The 24,097-nt window shown below is 41.3% G+C and overlaps 1 protein-coding gene across 1 annotated transcript in view; it reads right to left on the reverse strand.

Annotated features, from left to right (window-relative positions):
* Nucleotides 1-23,828, reverse strand: part of PTPN14 (protein tyrosine phosphatase, non-receptor type 14) — a 177,468-nt gene extending 153,640 nt beyond the window's left edge. Inside the window, exon 1 of the mRNA XM_003802048.2 lies at nucleotides 23,393-23,828. The gene's annotated coding sequence lies outside the window, so the exon portion shown is untranslated. The remainder of the gene's footprint in view (nucleotides 1-23,392) is intronic.
* Between the last annotated feature and the right edge of the window lie 269 nt (nucleotides 23,829-24,097).

Genomic DNA, 24,097 nt, shown 5'->3' on the forward strand with positions numbered 1-24,097 from the left:
GTGGAGGGCATCTGTGGTCCCAGCTACTTGGGAGGCGGAGGCAAGAGAATCGCTTGAGCCCAAGAGTTGGAGGTTGCTGTGAGCTGTGTTGCCACGGCACTCAACCCAGGGCGACAGCTTGAGACTCTGTCTCAAAAATAAAAAATGAAAAATGGGCACAGAATGGGAAATAGTATGCATTATCAAAGTACTACAAACAAAGAGGAAAAAATGGCAATTTATATCAATAAAAACTGAAGGAATAAAAAGGATTTTTGGTTAAATTAAAATCGAAAATAGTTCAGAGTAGAAAGTAAGCAGCATAAAAGTGCACTTTCAAAACAATTTGAAAAGACTCAAAATACAACAGGATCAAAGGAAAGACAACACGTGGACTGGGGAGACCCAAGTTTTCAACCCTGCTTCGCTCCTGTACCTCCTGACACATCAGCGGCGGCTCCCTGTTTGGAAACCCTTCTCCCACCTCCCAGTCTTCTCTTTCCTTTCCTGTCTATCAAGTCCTGCTCTCTAGAACGGAGATTTTTTTTTTTTCAGCCCAGAATGTGAAACACCCAAATGTCTTAAATTATTTCCAAATAAATTATGAAACTCTGCAAACAAGTCAATGTAGTGAGTGTATGCTATAAAGGAAATCAGCCACCGAGGGTGTCAGGAAACCCAAAACCCGGCAGATGATGTTGCAATTCCCAAAAGGACACACATCGCAGCTCAGGAGACACCAATGGGTCACATATGGAACACAGGGCCACCCAACCAAGTCAGCCCCCAGAAGCACTGACTGGGGTCTGGGGAGGACTGGAAGGTGCAGAAGAGGCGAAGATTCTCCCAGTAGTGACAGGAAAAGGGCAGTGTAGGTACAACAGAGGATCTATCTTTTCCCACAGTGCAGAAAAATTTCAGCTAAATTCCATTGATTCTCTCAGCCCAGTGACATCTATTTTAGGGCAACATCTGCCTAAAATGACCTCAACAACAGTGGTGAACCTCTGAAAATAGAACCCAACACAATTAATATTCATGTAAACAAATACAAAAACAAGCACTGTATACCGCACAGCCCCATTTTTCATGGGAAGGGTCAGAGTATAAAACGAACTATCCCTGCAAAACAAAAGTCTGAATTTAATATGTAAATTTGCTCCTGCTTGAGTCTTTCCTTGGACAAAAATAAGTCAGGCAACTACTGTTCTCTTCTGAGAAGAATAACAGCATGGAGGTTTCCTTCTCTGTTCTGTCCACAAATTCAACCACAGAGTTAAAACCAGGTTCTTAGAATTAGTAAATTTTCAGAGAGTTGAGGAGCTAGAAATCTGAGGAATCCTATTTCTCTACCTCACCCAGCTCAGGTGGAAGACAAGGAAACTGAGTCATGACTGGCTGAGTAACTCACTTAAAACCAAAATAACTTAATTAGTGGCAGACACTGGACTCGGGTTTCTGAAATTCTACAGGCGTGCACTTTCCACTAGACCACATGGGTGATCGTGGGGGATGGTTGGAGGGCTTGCAAAAATCTGAAATGCACTTGGCCCATTACACATCTGCACAGGGTGGTTTCATCTTACATGGCCTAAGGGACTCTCATGGAACAAGCTAGAGTCATTTCTAAAGGTGCCTGGGTAGATTTTTTAGACACCGAAGTGATTGGAATTAAGCTGGAATTAGCGTGCACACATACCAACAGTAATTCAAACACTATTCCAAAAGTCACTATTTGATTTTCTAAAGGTGAGATAATAATTTATGGAAAAATGTCATTCGAATGCATCAATCACAAGTAAAATATACACTATAAAGAGACTGTCTTTAGAATTTGTTAAGGAAGGACTCCAGGTCCCCAGACAGCTAAAAGAAAAAAAGGAGAGGGAGAGAAGGAAAAAGAGGGAGGGAGGGCACGCTTTTGGAGGAAAAACAGCACAGCAGTTCCTACAACACTCCAGCCAGAAACAAAACACATCAACCAAAGGAAACCAAAATTACACCCAAGGATTGACTGTCCCAAACACAAAAGAGAAGAAGGGGCACTCTGGTTGGCAAAGCATTTGGAAATCCAGGCTTTGTTTCTTCTATTTATTACTGTTTTTGTTTGTTTGTTTGTTTGTTTAGTCTGAGATGTATTGAAGAAAAGAAAGGAGGCAGAAAAGGGGAAAAAGAAAAAATCAGAGGATAAGAAAGAATGTAGTGAGAGGTGGTGAAGACAGCAGGTGGCATAAGCAGAGAACAGCAAAAAAGCCTTCAGCAGCTAAGTTCTGGTCAAGACAGAAAAATCAGACCAGCTGTTACAGGATATCTAGGGAGTTCTGTCTGGGTGAAGACAGAGGTTTCTTTCTTTCTTTTTTTTTTTTTTTAGAGACAGAGTCTCACTTTATTGCCCTCGGTAGAGTGATGTGGCATCACAGCTCACAGCAACCTCCAATTCCTGGGCTTAGGCGATTCTCTTGCCTCAGCCTCCCAGGTAGCTGAGACTACAGGCACCCACCACAATGCCCAGCTATATTTTTGTTGCAGTTTGGCCAGGGTCATCTTTGGTTTATGGGGCTGGCGCCCTACTCACTGAGCCACAGAAGACAGGGGTTTCTAACCAACATATTGGGTTTGATCTTTCACTTTGCCTATTTTAAGAACTTGATCTTATGAGGTCAACCAGGAGTGGCCAACAATAACTTAGATTTTTTTTTTTTTTTGATGCAGAGTCTCACTATGTTGCCCTCAATAGAGTGCAGTGGCGTTATAGCTCACAGCAACCTCAAACTCTTGGGCTTAAGCAATTCTTTTGCCTCAGCCTCCCAAGTAGCTGGGACTATAGGCACCCACCACAATGCCTGGCTATTTTATTGTTGTTGTTGCAGTTGTTACTGTTGTTTAGCGGGCCCACGCCAAGTTTGAACCCTCCAGCCCCAGTATATGTGGCCGGCACCCTAACCACTGAGCTATAGGCCCCGAGCCTAACTTAGAAATGTATACCATGAAGCCTTGTTGTGAAGAGGACTCAGCTCATTCTCAACCCAAAAGGACTGGTGTCTAGATATGGCAGTTTATAATTAAAAACTTCTGAACAGGCCATGAGTCGGGGCTCACAACCTGAAGCCTAGCACTCTGGGAGGCGGAGCTGGAAGGATGGCTTAAGGCCAGGAGTTCAAGACCAGCCTGAACAAGAGCAAGACCCTATTTCTACAAAAAAACAGAAAACGCAGCTGGGCATGGTGGTACACACCTGTAGTCCCAACTGAAGCAGAAGGATCACTTTGGCTTCTTTGAACCATGATCATTCTACTGCACTCTATATTGGATGATAGAAGGAGACTCTTTCTCAAAAATCTGAATAAAGAGATCTCAATCACCCTAACTATTAATAGTCATGCAGTTAAAACACGAACTGGATTTCATAATAGCACAGAAATACATGTTGAGGAATACCTAGCCGAACACAATCAACTAAGAAAGTCTAAAAGGCAATAGTTAAGCTGAACTTGCAGTCTGGTGGTTTTTACATTTTTTTCACTTCATAGCTCTTTATTAAAAATCTATATAGCCAAGCGTTGTGGTGGGTGCCTGTAGTCTCAGCTACTCGGGAGGCTGAGGCAAGAGAATCACCTAAGCCCAGAAGTTGGAGGTTGCTGTGAGCTGCGACACCACAGAACTCTACCAAGGGTGATAAAGTGAGACTCTATCTCTAAAAAAAAAAAAAAAAAAACTATAAAGAACATTTAAAAATTAATAAGATGAAGAAAAATGAATAGTTACGATATTAGAAAAATACTGATAAGGCACTTCTCTCTAGAGCTCAATTAATCAAAACTTGCTGCATACCTACCAAGAGTCAATAATGGAATAAAAGACCCTCATCTTCAAGTAATCAATATCTTAATAAAAAACATTTAATATTAACTTTTCAAACAAAGCAATGACTAAATATGAGGCTTATGAACTAAAAATCTAGCAGCATGTAAGTTGGGCAATCCTTGGAAGAAAAGTTTTTCCAAAAAAGAACACAACAATGTATGTTATTTTCTCTGATGCATTAAACTCCTGGGAATTTAACCCAAAGCAATAATGTGAAACAAGATACTATATGGATAAAGACGTTAATGACATTTTATTTATAATAGCCAAAAAAAACCCTGAAAATAGCCCAAATAGTCAACAAATGAAAATTGTTATTTACAACATGCTCAATCAACGAACTATACAATTATCAACATTATAAATATGTGAAGAATATGCAGAAACAAGGAAAAGCATGAGAAAAGAAGATAAATGGGAAGAAAAGCAGAATAAAAAGTCTCACAGTGTATTATACCATTTGGATATTATTCTAAATATAGGACATGACTGCAATCATAGAAAGTTTAGAAACAATATATAAAAACTCAGCAGGACGCTTGGATGGTAGGGTAGTTAGCGTGAATGTTCCTGAGATACTTTAAGAACTGAAATATTATTGTTTTAAAAACAAATGGGTTTCAGGGTGATATCCACAGCCTAGAAGATGAGTCCTAATCCGTAGGTCATAGACAACGGACCTAAAGTATGCATTTGTGAGACCAATGTCATCGAACCCGCAAAGTGAGGAAGGAGATAAAACGACACACAGGTCACACACAGGATGGCTACTGAACAATGCATTTGTATTTGACAACAAGGTCCACCAGCAAAATAAAATGTTCCGAATATGCTTTCCTGGAGGATCTGTAGCAAGGACACAGAGGAGAAATTAACATGGTTTTGGCCACTATCCTTCTTATCCACAACCTCTAACAACTCACAGACATAAACAAACATGTAGTAATTACTACAGGACACACAACAGGTTATAAAGAAACACAAATTTGTCATCTGTTGAAAAAAGTTATGCATTGCATCGAACATTCCATGTGGTGATGGATAAGCCTCCTACGTAAGAAAGAATAGACGAATGCAAGTATATAAAACAGCCCAGCAATCACAGGCCTTCCTAGGTCGACAACTACAGCTTCGCCTGGATTAGCCTAGTTAGACAATTGACAGGCTAGGAGGGAGGGAAAAAAAAAGGGAAGGAAAATGAGGGGAAAAGAGAAAGTACTAGGGAGCGGACAATGGTAATAGCAACTGATTGGAGCAACATAGTACAGGTTCCCAGGAGGGATCAACCTCAGACCAAAAGTCCTATAAACACACGAGTATAATACATTTTACACCCTTAGCCTCTACTCTCCCAAAATAAAGAATTCAGTGAAGCAGAACACATCGCAAGGATAAGCACTCCTTTGTTGTCAAAACTACTAGCAGCTTAAGAAAACATTTACAATGAGTATGACAACCTTTAAGAGTTTAGTAGTAAGCTTTCTACAAATTCAGCCAAGATATGCTCCAATTCAATATAAGTAAGCATCCTATTATACCACACTGATATTAAAAGCTTTTATTCTATAATTAATTACTTGATTTCTTCTATATTAATGTAAAGCATCCTCATTCCCATTTACTCTGAGCCTCAGAATCCATTCTTCCCAAAAGATTTACTATCCAAAAATCAAAACTTCATAAAAATCAATGGTATGTCATCTTTCAAAGAAATCTGCACAGAATTCCAGGAAGACATATATAAAAGGAACTGAAAAATGCATTTCAAGAACAAAAATCCAAAACTTCCATGGCAAATCTATTCAAATTCATATTTCAGTGCTAATCCAAATCTTAACCATCGACTATCAGTACTCTTTATACTCACACTTCTAACATTGTGCAACCACTCACTTTCATACTGCCGTTCAAACAAAGTCTGGTTCACACACTGACGCCTGGTTCAGACATCACCTTGCTTCTCCCACCCTTGGACACCTGCTTCCCACAGGGCTGTAATATTTCTTACAAGTTTTACCAGGCTGTGTCTCAAAACATGAAGAAAGGATTCCTCAGTTCAGAGATTTTTGGCATTCCTCTGCTAAATGAGGTAGGAGGCATTTGCACTCCAACGGTCCTTTTGAGGTCCAACTATCATTTCCAAACCCCATGCCCACTTCCCATCCTAACTGTCTTTCTCCCCTGCCCCATGCTGCCAGTGGACTCTGGATTGAGTGGCCTGAAGATTCCTCATATCTGCCCTGCAAATCTTCTTGCCCCCACTGTGAAGTCTTGGAGCTTTCCATGAGGAAACATACCCCAGGATATTTATGGGTCTGTCTAGACACCATTATTTCTAAGCAGAAGCCAAAGGCAAGTGTAGCCGTAGGCAACATGACACTTGTAAAGGACACCAAATGAGAGGATACACTTGGTAATAAAAAGTTTTCCTTTACAGTTTGGGGGTGGGGGAGAAAGCTGTAGGAAAGACTGCTTCTTATGCTTCAGGTGGTATTTTCTGCTACATAAACCATTCGGCAAAAGGCGAATCTGAAAACCATGGAATTAAAGCCATCCAATGTCAGGCAACAGGGCACTAAATAAATCCCCTCTCTTAACAGTTTAAAATTTACCACAAAATTCAGCACCTTGAGGAGATTGGGCCACTTACTCATAGTTCCACAGTCATAATAACTATGATTTGATTACGAGAAAGGTTATAAATCCTCACGTCAAGCATGTTTTCTTTTTTCCTACTTGAATACGAGGATAAAGATGTGTTTAAGGAGTAGTCCACTGACAAAAATATGGGGTCAAGAAAACAAAAAGGATGACAATGAGTATTTTTTAACAATGACTTTCAGAAGCTAGGAAAGAAAGTAATAGGTGGCCTTTGTTTTATTCAATTTAATCGATGAATAACAATACAATTTGTTTGAAATTTTGTTTTAAAACACCATCGCTCATAATTACAAAAACTGAACTGTACGCAATTATGAAACTAACAAAAGGAGAGAAGGGCAAAACCCAGCACTGGCAGGACGTGAGGACAGCTGTCCACTTAAATACTGGTGATGGCACTAGCAACTGAGGCAGGAATCTGGCTACAGGTAACAAGATGTACAAGCAATTCACATCCTCTGACCCACAGAGCCATTTTGAGAAAGGTACCCTAAGGAAATACTCTCCAAGTTAAATATATATAATTCGTTCAATCATGTTTATAGAGATGCTATCTAGAATCATTAAAATTGGAAACAACCCAAATATCAAAACACAAGACAATAGTTAAATCACTTATTATAATAAAACATGGAATTACTGATCCCAAATCTTTACTCCCTTCCTGCAATACATGCCCTGTATTTCCCTGCAACTTGCCTAGGAATCCTGCAGGATGAGCACAGGTCCCCAAATGAAATGATTTTTGGCTTAGCAACCCAATATACTTTGGCCCATGGGATGTAAACAGACAACCTCTTTGACCCTTTTGCATAGAGCTTTAAAAGGAGTTCCATGCTAAGCTACTGCCCTCATCCACGGGAACAGCATGTCCCAGATAGAGGCTGGATCCCTGAATGAGAAGCCGTGTGGAGCTGAACCCAGCACAGTCAAGCCAGGAAGCGCTGCAGCCCACCCACAGCACTCACATAACACAGACAAGAAATAAAGGTTTGTTATTAACAGCGGCTAAGATGTTAGAACCTTTCTAACCGCAGAATAACCTAACAACAGAATAGTTACTTTGATGACAATAGCTGGCCACTAAAATACGGCAAGTTATACAATAGCTGATATAATCAAATACATATTTGCTTGCGATATTTGAAACAGTTCATAAAAAAGTAGAATACAAAAGTAATAGGCAGATACCATTGAAATTTACCTAAGGCAAGCGAACAGGTACCAAAAATTAATAGAAAGTGACGTAATCATTTATAATTATTTCCTTTTCTCGATGAGGTATGTGTTAATACTTCATATATATCTACACCTATATCTCCTTGAATTTCAATTTAAATGCCAACTTCTTACACATATATTTTGCCACAATTCTACACATACTATATTCATAACAGAATGACACATTTTCTTCTGCTTCAAAAGATGTAAGGATGAGTGGACACGTACGGCAAAGTGAATCTGGTACAAGGGTTATTAATCAGCCTTTGAGTGTATGATTTAGGGTTCACCAGTTCTTTTGTCAGACCATAAAGAAGGAAACTGTAAAAAAAAAAAAAAAAAAAAGACAGGCAAAAGCAAGAGTTAGGAAAAAGTGTTTGCTGGGATAATCCAGTTCCTACTTAAACATTGTACAAAAGCAAGACCTAAAAGATCCTAAGCTATCTGAAAACAAAGCAATGGTACCACTGAATTTATCGACATGATCCACGTTTGAATTTCCATTGTATCTGCATAAGTCAAGAATCATAAAAATGTTCATCATAACAATCTTCCTCATGGGAAATTGATCCTAAAGTAGATTTTACAACAAAAAAAAATCTATTAATGTAAATAATCTTCACTATAATCTCTTTACGGAATAGCAAAAAACGTAAAAACATAAAATGTTCATACTTCCAATTAATTTTTCTTTTTTTCTTTTGAAAGCAGTTTTGCTCTGTTGCTCAGGCTTGAATGGACTCATACAGCCCACACAACTTCAAACTCCTGTCCTCCAGCAATCCTCCCATCTCAGCCTCCAAGTAGCCGCGACTACAGAAACATGCCACCGCTCACAGCTAATTTTTCAATTTTTTGGTGGAGACAAGGGTCTTGCTCTTGCTCAGGCTGGTCTCAAACTGCTGTCCTCAAGTGATACTCCTGCCTCAGCCTCCCAGAGTGCTAAGAGTACAGGAATGGTTACTACGCCCAGCCTGATAATTTTTTTAAAATGACATCTATAGTATAACAATTATATGTAGGGGTACTAAAAATATTAGTTATTAAAATAGACTATAGTATGTAAAGCATGCATATATGTGGAGTACATAAAACTACAACTATGAAAATATATTTACATATGAACATAGTCTACAAAAATACGAAAAAGTAAATTAAAATAGCTTAGAATAGATTTGTGGGTAGACTTTTAACAATTTTTAAAAAATATTGTTCCTTTGAGGTAGAAAAGGTCTATGGCTTGTATTTACAAAATCTGTACTTGCCATGAAACACAGCAAATGCCTCTTAGTTAAAAAGGAATCTGAAGTATGCGTTAAGATTTTAAAAGCAATCTGTTAAGTATCTTTCTAATTAAGATAACCTTGGGTTAGTAAATAGAGAATATTAAACATGATCCCATCATTTCTTGTTACCTCGAGGACATTTTTAGGAACATTAATTGTACTAAATTTTGCTAATTCCAAGATGACAACTTTCAGTACTGAGGAGACCAGCACCCTTAGTTGCCACTAATGAACAAAAGGACTGCAGGGGATCAATTCTGGATAACATTTTCTGGGGGGGGGGTTTGGGAAGGTCGCCTTTGAGAAGTGATGATCCAGGGTAATTACAAGCTCTGAATTCATGCCTGGATTTGACACTCAACACTGTCATTTACTAGTATTTGCAGACCAATGATATTACACAGTAAACCAGTATTTATTTACTAGCTGTAAGATCTTGTGCAAATAACTTAGTCTTTCTAAGCTCTAGATTTTCTCATCTATAATGGGCCAATCATAGTGGTTATTTCACAGGGTTGTTGTAAGGATCAATAAAGATAATCCAATGAAAGTATCGGACAAAGTACTTGCACATGGTAAGTACTAAATAAACACCCACTACTATCAGCCTCTCTCTGCCGACAGGTCCCATCAGGCTCGCCTCCTACTACTGTAGATAACTGCTACTACCTTCTGTCTCTGACCACTTTCCCCGAGACCTCTTAGCCATCACTAACAGACCAGGGCTCCTAAGGACAATCTGACCATCTAAAATAGTGCTGTCCAGAAGAAATACAACACAAACCATAAATACAAGCCACATATGTAATTTTTAATTTCCTAGTAGTTACATACAGAAAGCAAATAAAGACAAGTGAAATTAATTTTAATTATTGATTGAACTCAATATAGCCAAAATAATATCATTTCATCATCCAATAAATAAAAAATTATAAAGAGATATTTTACATTCTTTTTGTCATACAAAGTCTTCAAGGTATTCGATATGGGCAGCAAATTTCAACTCAAAGTACATGCATTTCAAATGCTGAATGGCCATGACGGCTAATGGCTGTATTACTAATTGCTGCTTCTTCTAAAGATTATGACCAGAGAAAAACATCTCTACCTTCAAAAACAGCAAAATGCAATTATTTAAAAAACTAATAGATGGATGGATGGATGGAAAGAAAGAGGAGGAAGGAAAGGAGGAAGGATATACATGTACTTGCCTTACACAGATTTCTGAGCCTAACGCAGTGGTTAAGAATTTGTGACTCAAAGTTAAGAATTTGTGACTCAAAGGAGTAGGGCGCCGGCCCCACATACCAGAGGTGGCGGGTTCAAACCCAGCCCCAGCCAAAAAAATGAAAGAAAAAAAGAACTTGGGCTACAAGTTCAAATGCTACTTCTTCCACTTACTACCCGCGAAACTAAACCAATGATCGTTTTTACTTGCATATTGCTCAAGGATAAACTATAGATAAAAATTAACATTTCTTTCAGAATGTTGTTATGAATGTGAAGGTTGTATAAGAGACTTCTATACGTAAAGCTCTGTTTTGTGAAAGGCCAGAGATGGGAGTAGGGAAAAGTGAAGACGGGAATCCTGAGCAAATTAGCCTGATATAAACAGAGGCCATGGTGGTAAAAACCTGTTCATATTATATTCACAATGCCTTTGTTACGTGCTCAATTACACAAAACAATTCAAACAGAGGCGACTATTAATAAAATAATTGCAGTGGCATTTCTAAAGCCCTCAAAGGCTTACCCCTCCCCAGCCTGCCTGCTTGCTGTTTGGCATCATTATTAAAGGGAGGAAAGAGAGGGCTGAAGGCCAAAATCTGCAGAATGAAGATTTTTCCATAGTGTATATATTAACCACGTTTTCTGGCCTCAATAACACAGACAATTGAATAGATCTGAGTCTGTCTCTGAAAGATGAGGTTCCTGTAAGTGCCTCAAATTTAATCTGAACATTACTCTTGCTGTACTATAAATACATAAAATTAGACTAAATGTTTACTGCCCTTTAAACTTTTCCTGAAAGTTGACTGTGTAAATCAGTTCCTGATATTTTTCTTTAAACTTTCATGCTCTTAAAAAAAGAAAAAAGTCCAGTTAGTTATTTACAAAGTTAAACATAGGTCTGGTCTGATAATGAAGACTTTAAATGTTTAACTGTAACCATCCAAGTCAGTACACTGTCTAAATTACATGATGGGTTTCTTAAATATAACAAACATACCTTCTCTATTCCAGGTACCTTCTAAGCTAAGATTGTTCTAATAAGTATTCCATGTAATATTTGTGTCCCTTGAGAAACAAAAGTGTTCCAAAAAATGGAATTTAAAAGAAAAATAAAAGAGAAAGATCCTTACTAGCTGGGCCCAGTGGCCCATCCCTACAATCCTAGCAAACTCGCAAGGCTGAGATATGAGGGTTGTTTGAGGCTAAGAGTTCAAGATCAGCCTGGACAACACAGTACAACGTCAGCTCTAAAAAAATTTAAAAATTAGCAGGGGATGGTGGGTGCGTATCTATAGCCCCAGCTATTCTAGAGATGGAAGCCAGAGGATCACTTGAGCCCAGGAGTTCAAGGTTGCTGTGAGCTAGGATCACATTACTGTACTCCAGCCTGAATGACAGAAAAAGATCCCATCTCAAAAAAAAAAAAAAAAAATCCTTACCGAAAAGAATGTAGCTTCGAAATGCTTTCATTTGCTACAGGACTTCTGTAGCAAATGAAATATACAATACTTTAATATACATTTATATATATATTACTAATGTAAAATAGATTTCAAAGTGCTATGTTCAGTCATTATTATAGTCTACAAACAAGAAATGAATAATGTGAACCAAGAACCAAAAGAGAGGGGCATAGTCTAATTATCTCAAGGAAAGAGACATCCTTTGCAAACTTCTGCACGGCATTCCCAGCCTGATGTGCTGGGCCCTATGCACTTCTCCCTTTCATCACACCTGAAAACATATTAATTTTGAATACATACTAATTAACCTATCAGAATCTCTAAAAAAAGATTATTCCAGAGAAAGATGGCGGGGAGAGGCATAGAGGGAGAAAGGCAGGGAAGGAGGTAAGAGGGGAGAAAATTTGTTTAAATAACTTACTAAATATCACCTTATAGTCATGGGCAGAACTAAAATGCCTAAACATTCATAAGGATGAAGGGACACAAAGTCCACACTTGTCCCTAACCTGGCACTCAGAAAATAAGCCTCTTCTTAAAAAGCAACCAAACAGCTGCTCCGCAGAAGCACAGCACAAATCATCCTCTCCTGTCTTTATTTTTAGATGCCTCTTAAGTAAAACAATAATTTTCTAAAGAATATAATTAACATCAGGAGGTGTCATTTCATTATCTTGGTGTTTTAATTCATTTCACATCAGTCATACTTTTTTCTCCTCATAAATCACATAATTATATAATGTTCTATAACATATTCCTTACCTTTGAATAAAAGAATGCGTGAGATCTTTTTTTAAAAAAAAAATCCCAATTTAAAAAGCACAAAGCCACCAGAAAGTTAGTACACATATAACTCATAGATCTAAACCCAGGGAGTCTAAAAGTCAGCCCCATTTCTCAAATGATAATTTAGAGACATGCTTATGGCTCAAAAAATGTGTACCTTCATCATCGAAAGCACATTTTACAAAATGTATAATGAAAAAGACACATAATGAAATACACGCCTAATAGATCCCAGTATTTCCCTGGCAGAAGGGAATGCTAATTGCCTCCTGGAGTCTTAAATGAAACCTAATTGCTGCCTAGAGCTGTCACCACTGACCTGGTAACAGACTGGTGCACCCTTCATAAACCTAATGCAGCATAATCCTCCTTCATTACAGTTATTACAGCTCTGCAGTGGGACACATCTGCCACAAAAATAAACCCAACAGCCTCTTTCTAAATGGATGTGCCGCTTCTCCATCCAAGTGCAAGCCATGTTGAGGGCTGAAGTCATCCTTCACAACAAGGGGTACCATTTCACAGCCTAGAGCTCTTTCCAAACTTAGACTCACACACACCTGCAGACACTATACAGAAACCACAAACACACTCCGTGGTGATGGCAGAAAGGATGGGAGGAGGGGGAACAAGAGCGGCTAAGAAAAAAATTTTAAACAGCCACCAACATAAAGCGAATGGGAAAAGCAGAAGAAATAGTAGCAAAATAAATCATGTGTTTAAATTAGGAAATCCATGTATATATCCATTAGATTTACAATCAAAATTTTAGATACTGAGCCCAAAGGATATTTTTTGCCTTCAACTTGTTTTGAAGTTTTTTATGGACACACTTTTTAAAAACTGCTTCAATTAAAAACATCTATTTTACATCTACTATTCGTCAGTTCCCCAAACACTTTGTGTGTGTGACAATCTCATTCTGCGGCACTAGGTAGCGTGCCATTGCATCGGAGCTCACGGCAATCTCAAACACTCGTGCTCAGGCAATCCCCTTACCTGAGCCTCCCAAGTAGCTGCCACAACACCTGGCTAGTTTTTCTATTTTTTCAGTAGAGACAGGGTCTCACACGTGCTCAGGTTCATCTCAAAACCCTGAGCTCAAGCAAGCCGCCCACCTCGCTCAATCCGAGTGCTAGGATTACAGGCATGAGCCACTGTGCCCACTCCCCCAAACATTTTATTAAACATCAATTCTGCATCAGGTGTCAAGGACCCGAGGATAAACAAATCATGAAACATGTCAACGACCAGCTATAATACGCTATGATGTACACGACAGCAAAGGACGTGTACAGTGCCATGGAAGACGCATAAGGCAGCAAGGAATCATCCCCATTAATGAAAAGGGAATATCAGATCAAACACCCCCAAAGGTGTAAACATCATACTAAGCATTAAAGAATGAGTAGGAGCTCATGATGTAGTCAGAGGTAAAAAGGAATTCAAAGCAGAAAGAAATAACAACAACAGGGTGAGTCAAAGTATCGAAGTTTCAACAATGAGAATGTTGAGAGAAAGGGTGACAGGAAGCCTGGAGAGGCGTAGCAGAGAGGCCAGACAAGGCTAGGAATGTAGGTGGGAACCAGAAACGTTGATGCTTTGCTAGATGGGCAATTTGGTAAATTTTTTTTTTTTTTTGAGGTAAAGTCTCACTTTGTCCCCCTCAGTAGAGTGCTATGGCGCCATAGCTCACAGCAACCACAAATTCAGGCTCAAGTGAGCCTCCAGGGTAGCTGGGACTACAGGCACCCACCACAACACCCAGCTATTTTTAGAGACGGGGTCTCACTCTTGCTCAGGCTGGTCTCAAACTCCTTTGCTCAGGCAATCCACCCACCCAAAGTGCTAGGATTTCAGGTGTCAGCCACTGCACCCAGCCCTGAGAAATACTTTAAATTAAATATTTTAGACCTAAGAGAGAATATGAGAAACACACATGTCCTCATCACCAACTTACGAAACAAATACCATCACATCTTCATCCTCACCACCCCAGTAACCCCCACACTCTGTATTTAGTGCTTATTCTTCTGGCATTTCCTTATGCCTTTGTTTTATATATATATATATATAATATTTATTTTATAAATATATAGTATATATATATATTTTATATTTATTATATAGTACGAATATATATGTGCATATATATCCCTAAATATAAAGTGGCAAGAAAAGTTCTAAGCAGGAGAGTGAAGGTATCAGATGTGTCTTAGAAAAGACAGTTCTGTAGGCTCGGTGCCCATAGCACAGTGGTTATGGTGCCAGCCACATACATCAAGAGTAGCAGGTTCAAACCCGGCCTGGGCCAGCTAAAACAACTGCAACAAAAAAATAGCTGGGACTCTGTCTCAAAAAAAAAAAAAAAAGAAAGGAAAAGACGGTACTGTAGAAAGTAGACTGGCCCCAGCACTGGGACAGGGGATGGCTTCCACAAACTGGTGCTGCTGTGACAGGTGTCTACAGTAAAGGACTGTCCTAGGGAACAAGGAAGGGCACCAGAGCATTCCTGGGACAAGAGATGGCAGATCCGAGTGAACAGTTTTAAGTGACCGAGAGCAGAAGAGAAGTGACAACCCACAAGCAGGAGTGAGGCAAGTGGCAGTTCCAAGGCAGCTGATGGGCCAATGAGGGGAACCAAGACACAAGGCACAGGAGGTAAATACCAAGGGCAGAGCAGCAGGAGAGCTTGACCCAGAGGGAGATCAGGGAAGGCTGCCCAGAGGAGGACTTGGGAGGACGGCTGTGATGGGTAATCAGGAGCGTTAGAATTCCTACGCAAGAAAACAGCACCACCATAGGTGGAAAATTACTGGGCCTGTTCAGGAAACACCTGCAGCTTGGCAGAACCCTGAGGAATAGCAGAACATAACTCTGAAGAAATCAGAGGTCCACTTAAGGATTATTTCCAGAAAACCTTTAATATCAAGCTGAAGTATGTATGTAATACATGACAAATTCACTTTCATGACCATGAAATCTGCCTTAATTTGTTTTACTTGAGAACTAAAATAATGGTAAAAGTCAATCTTGTGATTTGGGGGAAACATCAATGATATCATGGCTGTTTATTATAGTTCTGTAAGTAAAACAGGCTGACTGACTTGGTTATGGGCAGACTGGCAAATCTGAGTTCGCGTAGTGGCATGGGGTCTTGTTTCTCTTACTTTATGTTTGTTTTATTTATTTATTTATTTATTTATTTATTTGAGATACAGTAGCTCTGGGTAGAGTGCAATGGGGTCCTCACAGCTCACAGTAACTTCAAACTCTTGGGCTCAAGCAATGCTCTTGCCTCAGTCCCCTGAATAGCTGGCACTACAGGTGTGCATCACTACGTGCACCTAATTTTTTCCCCCATTTTTTTGTTGAGATGGAGTCTCACTTTTGCTCAGGCTGGTCTCAAACTCCTAACCTCCAGTGATCCACCCACCTTGGCCTATCAGGGTGCCAAGATTACAGACATGAGCTACTGTGCCCAGCCTTGTCTCTCTTACTTTAAAAACTAGTAACTTAGACTTTGAGTAACAAGGAATTCTGCTTTTTTCTCTTTTACACAGGTACTAACAAAAATGATCCACAGGAAAGAACTTAACCATATTCTAATCAATATGGAAAAATAAAACTGAGTTTTAGGTCTTAACCCTCAAGTGTTCCTATTTCCTAATCTTTCTGTGATATTTACATTTCCTTGATCTGCAATATTTCCTAGGCTTCAAAATGAAAGAAAATTATGTTTCTGAAGTATCTAAGTAAAGCAAAACAACATTAAGAACCATAGTATTAGTAACTTCAGACAACAGCTTAATTTTTTTAAATCACATATCATCATTAACAAGATGTAACTTTCCCAAAGCATAATAACTATTTACTAGAGAATAAATAATGAATTCCAACCTAGGCTGGGCTTTTAACCCTAAGGTAATTATTTCAGAAATGTACTCGTTCACCGATTCTATAAGCACGTTTTTTTAATCAACTGCATTTCATTATCTATAAAATGACAATAATATTAGCACCATCATGGCCATTGCTATACAACCTCCACAATGTAAACTGAGTAAGAGGAGACAAGAAGATAAATAAGCATAATACGGTGAATTTACCAAGGTAGAGAAGTTCAAAGTGATATTGGACTATAAAGAAAAGACCTAACTAGTAGTAGAAAGGGGTAGATGAAGTCAAAGCTTTAGCTAAATGCACAGTGGCTAAGAGGGCAGGAAGGGGAGAGGCCACTCTGGATGGGAACGTAACGAACAAGGAATTAAACATCACCAGGTATTACGGGCACTAGCACAGACAGAGAAGAGGAGCAGCAGAGGGATGGAAAAGTACTCAGAAACAAAGAGACCATTTCACCAAGGGACCTAGAAGCAAAAGACTTTAGTATTCAGGGTGCCTGTGGCTCAAGGAGTAGGGCGCCGGCCCCATATGCCAGAGGTAGTGGGTTCGAACCCAGCCCTGGCCAAAAACTGCAAAAAAAAAAAAAAGACTTTAGTATTCAAAAATCAGATTTTAAAGAACTTGTTATTAAAAGTCCTTTCCATAGTACCAAAAGAATACATAAAAAATATGTGGAAGACAGTCTTTCATGCTCACCTTTGTCCATTTTCTGTTGCCATAAGAGAATACCACAGACTGAGTAATTTAGAAAGAATAGAAGTTTGCTTGGCTCACAGTTCTGGTGGCTGGAAAATCCAAGAGCATCGTGTCGGCATCTGGTGAGGGTCATCCCATGGCAAAAGGCAAAACGAGCACACAAGCCCAAGACAGGGACCAGGGTCCAGACTTGCTTTGTAACAACCAACTCTCTAGACGACGCACCTGACATTAATCCATTCACGAGGGCTCTGATCACCTCTTAAAGATCCCACTTCTTAACACAATTACAATGGCAATTTAACGTGAGTTTCAGAGGGGACATTCAATTCATAGCAACACTCATGGAACAATCCCAAGAGGCAATGGGGATTGAAGGTAGGGAGCAAATAAAAATATGCTAGAGACTCAAACTCAAAGGGCTTAATAACTGATGGGATATGTTACCAGAATTTGAAAAAAGAGACTGAGAGTACAAAGAAAGAGTAACAGATGGGAGAAAACTCCAAGTGCCTGGCTTGAGCAGCTCTTAATACACAGCGATATCACTGACATCGGAAATACAGAGGCAGCAAACCTGTGGCAAGAGACTGGAGAGTTCAGTCTGAGACAAGCTGGATTTAGCATGTATATTAGGTACTCAAGATATAAGCCCCAGATAAACCAAAGTGTTTGGTAGCAAGCGAGGGAGGTCTGAACTGGAGATGACAGCCAAGCAGATCCAATGAAGTGGAAACACTGAACTCATGTTCTGCGTGGGCCTGGCTATAGATAAGAGGCCATTAAGTGACACTCAGCCTCGCCACAGCTCAAAAGCAACCAGAAACAGATCATTCAACCTAATAAGTGAAAAAATCAAGTGACCACCATACCAAGCCTGAGAAACAGGATTGGGTGGATGAAACAAGATTTCTTAGCTCAGTGGTCCTCAAAATGCACTTTGTCAGAACCAGAAGCATCAGTATGCCCTGGGAGATCCTTGGAAATGGGAATTCTCAGGCCCACCTCAAAGGTACTGAACCAGAAACCTAAGAGAGGCCACCTGTTCAACAAGGCCTCTAGATGGTTCTGCTGTTCACCTGAGGTTGAGATCGCCTATCTTCGCTAATGTCCTCACTCCTTGAAAGGAATGGGATGTGAAAGAGATAAGCCCCAAAGGCAGATTTCCAAAGACACGAGGAACTTCAGTATAAAGTATGTAAGTACACACAGTTCACGCAAAGATATGCCTTAGGAATTTTTGGTAATTCTCAGTAATGAGCAATTTTTTCCTGTGAGTTTCAAAACTTCTAAGGCAAAGTAGATCAAGTCAGTATCCCACATAGTAAGGCTTTCTACCTTAGGAATTCAGTTCAACACTAAAATCTCAAACATGATGAATGCAAAGAAGATATTCTACTACTAAAAGCAGTAATTTTCAACCAGTGTGCCCTGAGACGAGCTTAGGTATTCCTGAACACCTAAGATCATTAATTACATTATTTTTGAAAGAAGTTCAAAGCACAGTAAGTATCTTCTTTTTTTCACTCCTTTTTTTTTTGATCAACCTAATTTAAGTGTGCCACAGAAGTTTAACTATAGGTTCAAGTGTCTGTGAGATAAAAACGGTTGAACGACACTGACTTAGAGGATATCACACCACAGAGGATCCCCATCTCATTTTCTCACCAGACTCCTCCCGATTAGCCAACATCAAGCATTTATGGGAAGGCTAACTAGGGTTACAGGCTCTCTGGATATGTGATAGTCCTGTGGGTCAAGCTAATTGACCAGCCTCAGGATGAAACTCTTGACCTAGGCCTAATTGCACCTCCTAAGAACGGAGCTTAATCACCTACACAACAAATTTTACATGTGAGACTAATCTAAGAATGCTTATGGTTCTCCCAAGAGCAAGGACAAAGAAGAAAAAAAAAAAGCTTAAGAGGAGAAAGTTAAGAAATACAAAAGCCATGGTAAAAATGGAAAGGGAAATTAAAACAATGTTAATATGTCATTCTAACCCAACTTAGACTTAAAAGCACCACCCCATCACACAAAAAGGCACTTAGTTACAATTACCTTTTATCCTCAGCTACTCTGAGTCCTTCATCCTCAGGCACAGCATCATATCCTTTCATTCAGAATGATAAATAATTCCGAGATTATTTTCATCATCAGCATGCATGCAACATTTAGCAAAGGCACTGCTGATCTGAGAAAGATGCATTTTGTTTTCATTTTGTTTTCCCGTCTACTGCTAATATCTCACTCAGATCTGCATTCTTTCCTAGGCCTTTTTCCCCTTGACTCCTCAAAGGGGTAGGGTGCCCTCATATGACCTCAGGCCTGCATGCAAGATTTAACTAATTCCTGGCCATCTATTCTGCTTCAAGAATACATATTACACACCTGTCCTTTGAGTTGTGCCTTTCTTCTAACATTCCCTCCCACAGGGAGGCTGACACGAAGACCAATGCGTTAATGTTTGTCAGATACTTTAGGCTTCTCAGATGAAAGGCAACATTAAAGCTCCAGCAACCAGTGGCTAGCATTACACTAGAGGTGTTGCCATTGACTCTTTATATTTGGGCTTCAAAGAAGGAAACCAAGGCTGCAGAATTACATCAGACAGCTTTGCACTCTTGTTAAAGGCAGGCAGAGTTGGCCTAACATTACTACATTTCAATGTTAGAACTACAAGAATCCTCCTGTAATATACTGGACCCTGGTTACAGTAAGAAGCATGCAAGGAAAATGATCCCTGTCTCTGCCTTTTTCTCAAAGTGGCTACCCTCCCCAAACTTCCCTACTGCCTGGGCCTGTAATTCTCAACCTCTATGTATAAGGAGTCACGTGGTAGCTGTCAACAAACACGTTTGCTTTCAGCCAATAGACTTAAAATTTAAAAAAAAGTCAAGACAAAGCTTTATGTGTATGTTGACATACATGTGAATTCAGGTTGCTGGAAAATAACACACAAAGAGCATATTCATGGCCACATACAACTCTCTGAATATATAAATGGCCATCCTCGACCTATTCTGGTGAAGTGCTGTATACTGCACTATCCTGAATTCTCCGTAAATATCCTGGCAAGCTTGATGCTACTGGCTCCACCTTACAGATGAAGAAACTGAGACTCCATGACAAAAAAGTTCACTTGACATCACACAGCTAAAGAAAAAATGGTAAAGCTGGAATCTGAACCTAGCTATATTTCAAACTCCAAATCTGGACCCCCGCTGCTGTATACTGACAGGCAGAAAAGGCTGAAAAACTTGCCACACCCCTCGCCACGCACACACACACACAACTCAAGCCTTCCACAAGACCCAGACAGAGGGAGGGCAAATTAAATCAATTTCAATCAGTAAGGGGAGATCAAAAAGTTTATTTTAGACATTAACTTGAACCTCCTTCCTACCAAAGTTTTTGTGTTTGTTTTCCTTCATTAATTGGTTAATTAAGTATTATCTCCCCTGCCTCATCTCTAAAGTGCATAGCACCCTTTTGAGGAGAATGAATTTTAAAAATACACAGCACTTGGTGACTAACTAATGAGGTTCAAATGCAAGAACCTGATCAAATTCTTATTTAAAAAGAACAAGAGTATGGAAACCAGGAAGGCTGGAATATACAATGAGAAGGTTGATGTTTTCGTCTCCGGGGAAAATTTAAACACCTAATAAGGAAGCCAGGCATTGAAAGAAAAAAATCCTCACAATTCTTGATGCTTGGCTCATCCATTTAGGGGAAGAAAGAATTATTTTACAAATTCTGATTTTCTCTCTGAATTCTTTATGGTTCTTCCACATTAAATCAGTCTCTCTGTTCTTCCTGTGACATCTGTCTATAAGACACAGTATGCATAAAGCTGAATAACTAATGTGTTAATAATAATTACATATTTAAGCCAATGATGGAAACTAAGTAGATGCCTGGGATAACCAGGAAAGGGATCTTTTCAGCCTTTTCTCTCATAGAGGTTCTCTAACTTCAGGAAAACTGTCAAGGGGCTGTTCTTGAGGCAAGATGCTGTTAGAGGGGCTTGGGTAAATATCCTAAGTTGGAGGAAGCCAGTGTGCTCCTTCCACTCTGATATACTGGCCTGAGGTCACTAAAAGCTGGACATCTGTCAGCTCGGCCAGGACTCAGCCACTATGAACAATACACCACTTCAGCCCAGTGAACAGGCACCCGTGAGAGGCAAGTCAGGTACAAAATGCTACTGTACTATAAGGAATTTTTCCAAGGCAGGATTTGCTGAATCCTATGCTACTGAGCTATAAGGACCTGCAAGAAGATACAATGCCTTCAGTTTTCATAAAGTTTCAGAGAAAGAAATACTATTCCTTACAACCCTGCTACACCAGTAATAAAGACTTTTACAAGTACAGAACAAACATAAATAAATGAATTCTGAACAGCATGGCCACTCATTCAGATAAGGCAAAAGGGTATCACGCTATGAAGCTCCCGCTCATTGGGCCCGGCAGGTGGCTCACGCATACCACTCTGGGAGGCCAAGGCGGGTGGACTGCTTGAGCTCACAAGTTTGAGACCAGCCTGAGCAAAATTCGAGACACACCCCCCCACCACGGTCTCTACTAAAAATTGAAAAACTGAGGCAAGAAGATCGCTTGAGCCCAAGAGTTGGAGGTTGCTGAGAGCTACGCTGCCACAGGACTTAACCCATAAAGACAGCTTGAGAGTCTATCTCATTAAAAAAAAAAACAAAAAAAAACTTCTCATTAAGGCTGTCATTTCTATGGCACAAGCTTTTACCCCCATCACCAAAACAAGGTAATTTTACAACAAAAGGTGTGTAAATGCTTCAGCATTATCATTACCTATTGCGGTGTTTAGAAGCTGTTTAAAAAGGAATCAATACCATTTTAATGAAACCCAGCATAGGCCAATTAAAATGTAGATGATCATACAACAAGCTTCTTGCAGGAGAAACAGCAGCAGGCACCGGGGTGTATCCAGAAAGGGAGGCGTCTGCTTCTCTGGAAGCTGCTTGTGGTTCACATAAGTGGGTAACATGCTTCTAGTTTAATTTCTAATGAGAGAAGGAGGAATTAGGGTGCATCAACCTAGCCCTAAGTCCCCCTTCAGCCCCCAGGATTAGGCTTGACCTTTCTGTCCTTTTCCGCCCTCACTTTGCGCCAGCAGTTTTGCTCTACCTAGACGACACCTTCCTAATCCCTCCAGGTGAGCACCACCTTGACCCTGCAATCCCAGGTGCACGCACCTTACCTTGAGGATCTAGCCCTCCTGAGCTTCTCAGAGAAGCTGTATTCCACTGCTCTATAATTCTTAACCAGCTTGTGGGTTTCCTCCACTAAGCAGCAGGCTCCTGCACTGTCATCTTGTTTTACATCTTTCTACCCCTCCACCCGGCTTTCAGGCAAAGTAGAATGGGTTTGTTGAATGAAACGGGTGAACCAATCCATCTCGGAAATTAACACATTCGTGGAAAATCTGCAACCCATAAAGCTGCCCGCAGTTTAGAGATTCCTCGCCTTCACAAAGAGCTGTAACAGGCAATCCTTCCATAGACGTAAGTCAAAACCCTACAACCCTACAATCTGTGTAAATAGCAGGCAGGGAGGGAGAGCGACAAGAATTGAAGGAAGTGTGAGGGAAAGGCAGAAAGGGACAGAGCTGCCTTAATGTCCCCTCCAGAAGAGAAAGGGGGTAGAGGTCACGTAAGGGTTCTTAATACTCAGAATTTTTGAAAGTTTGAAGCGAAGACCTGATCTGAAATTATGGGTCTACAGCTTTTACCCAGGAGCCTCGATGCCCAGGAGTTCAGTGGCACCGGCTGGGGCCTAGTGAGAGGGCATGAAAACTCTCCCAAGATCCTGTCCCGTGGAAGGCAGACGGGGCGTCTGGGAGCTACATCTCCCCACAGCGCTGCAGTGACCGCAACGTCGTTCGTCTTTCACCCTCGTAGCCTCCACAGTCTAGGTATCGCCAGCTGCCCTTTCCAGGCCCTCTCTCGTTCCCCAAACCCAAAAGTATTGGGAAGAAGGGAGAGTGTGTGAGTTTAACCACAAACGCCCCGGACAGCGCTCACCTTCCAGCTTGCTCCCTGGACAAGCTATGCGCCTCAACGCCGGCAGCTCCCAAAGCGAAATAACAGCCCAGCGGCCCGGCCACCTCGCGCCCCTGCCGCCCTGCCAGGCGTCCCGGGCCGCCAATAGCCAAGTTGGCGTTGCCAGCTTTTGCCCAAGTCATCCTCCAGACGTCCGCAACACCGAGGCGGCCCCCAACCTCGGGCCCGACTCCTCCGCCTCGGATGGAGCTTACCTGCTTACACGGCCCTCGTCGCGCCCCGGAGTCCCCCGTGGAAAGGTTGTCCTTCGCGGCTGCAGAGCCCCAATTCCCCACGGAATTGATTCCAGCGGCTGGCGGAGGAGGGGCCGAGGGAAGGAGCCGGCGGAGGCGAAAGGGGAGGGAGGTTTCCGCCGCGATCCCAGCACGAGAGTCGTTGCAGGGGCGCACCGGAGAAAAGGAGGAAAACTTAAGCACCGGCTTGTCCCGCTCGAGGGGAGCCGGGACGAGAAGGCCAGGGGAGATCGCTGAGGTGGGAGGGCAGTGCTCGCCAGCAGCCACTTTGCGTCTGCTGCTCCCCAAGGACCCGAGCCGGTAGAAGAGGCAGCTGAGCCCGGAGGAGCGCAGCAACCTGCCCCCGGGACTGCGCCGGCTGCGCTCGCTCGGCGGAGAAAAAGTTGGGAAGAACTTTGAGAGGCCGGGAGAGCCAGAGCGGCAGGAAATGCGAGCGACCGGGAGAGGAGGGAGGAAGGGGCCGTGCGAGTGGGAGGGGACGGAGCAGGCGCCGGCGGCCGCGGCTCCCCCACCCCCGGGCCGGGCTCGGCGGCGCTGGGGGCCTGGAGGCGGAGGGAGCGCGGGGCGCGCGGCCGGGGGCGGGGAGGAATGCGGCCCGGGAGGGCGCGCGGGCGAGCGCCGAAATGTGGAGCCCGAGCGCCCGAGCTCCCGAGCTCCCGAGCTGCG

This window comes from Otolemur garnettii, unplaced genomic scaffold (assembly GCF_000181295.1).
Source record: "Otolemur garnettii isolate 467f Iridium unplaced genomic scaffold, OtoGar3 scaffold00229, whole genome shotgun sequence".
NCBI lineage: Eukaryota > Metazoa > Chordata > Mammalia > Primates > Galagidae > Otolemur > Otolemur garnettii.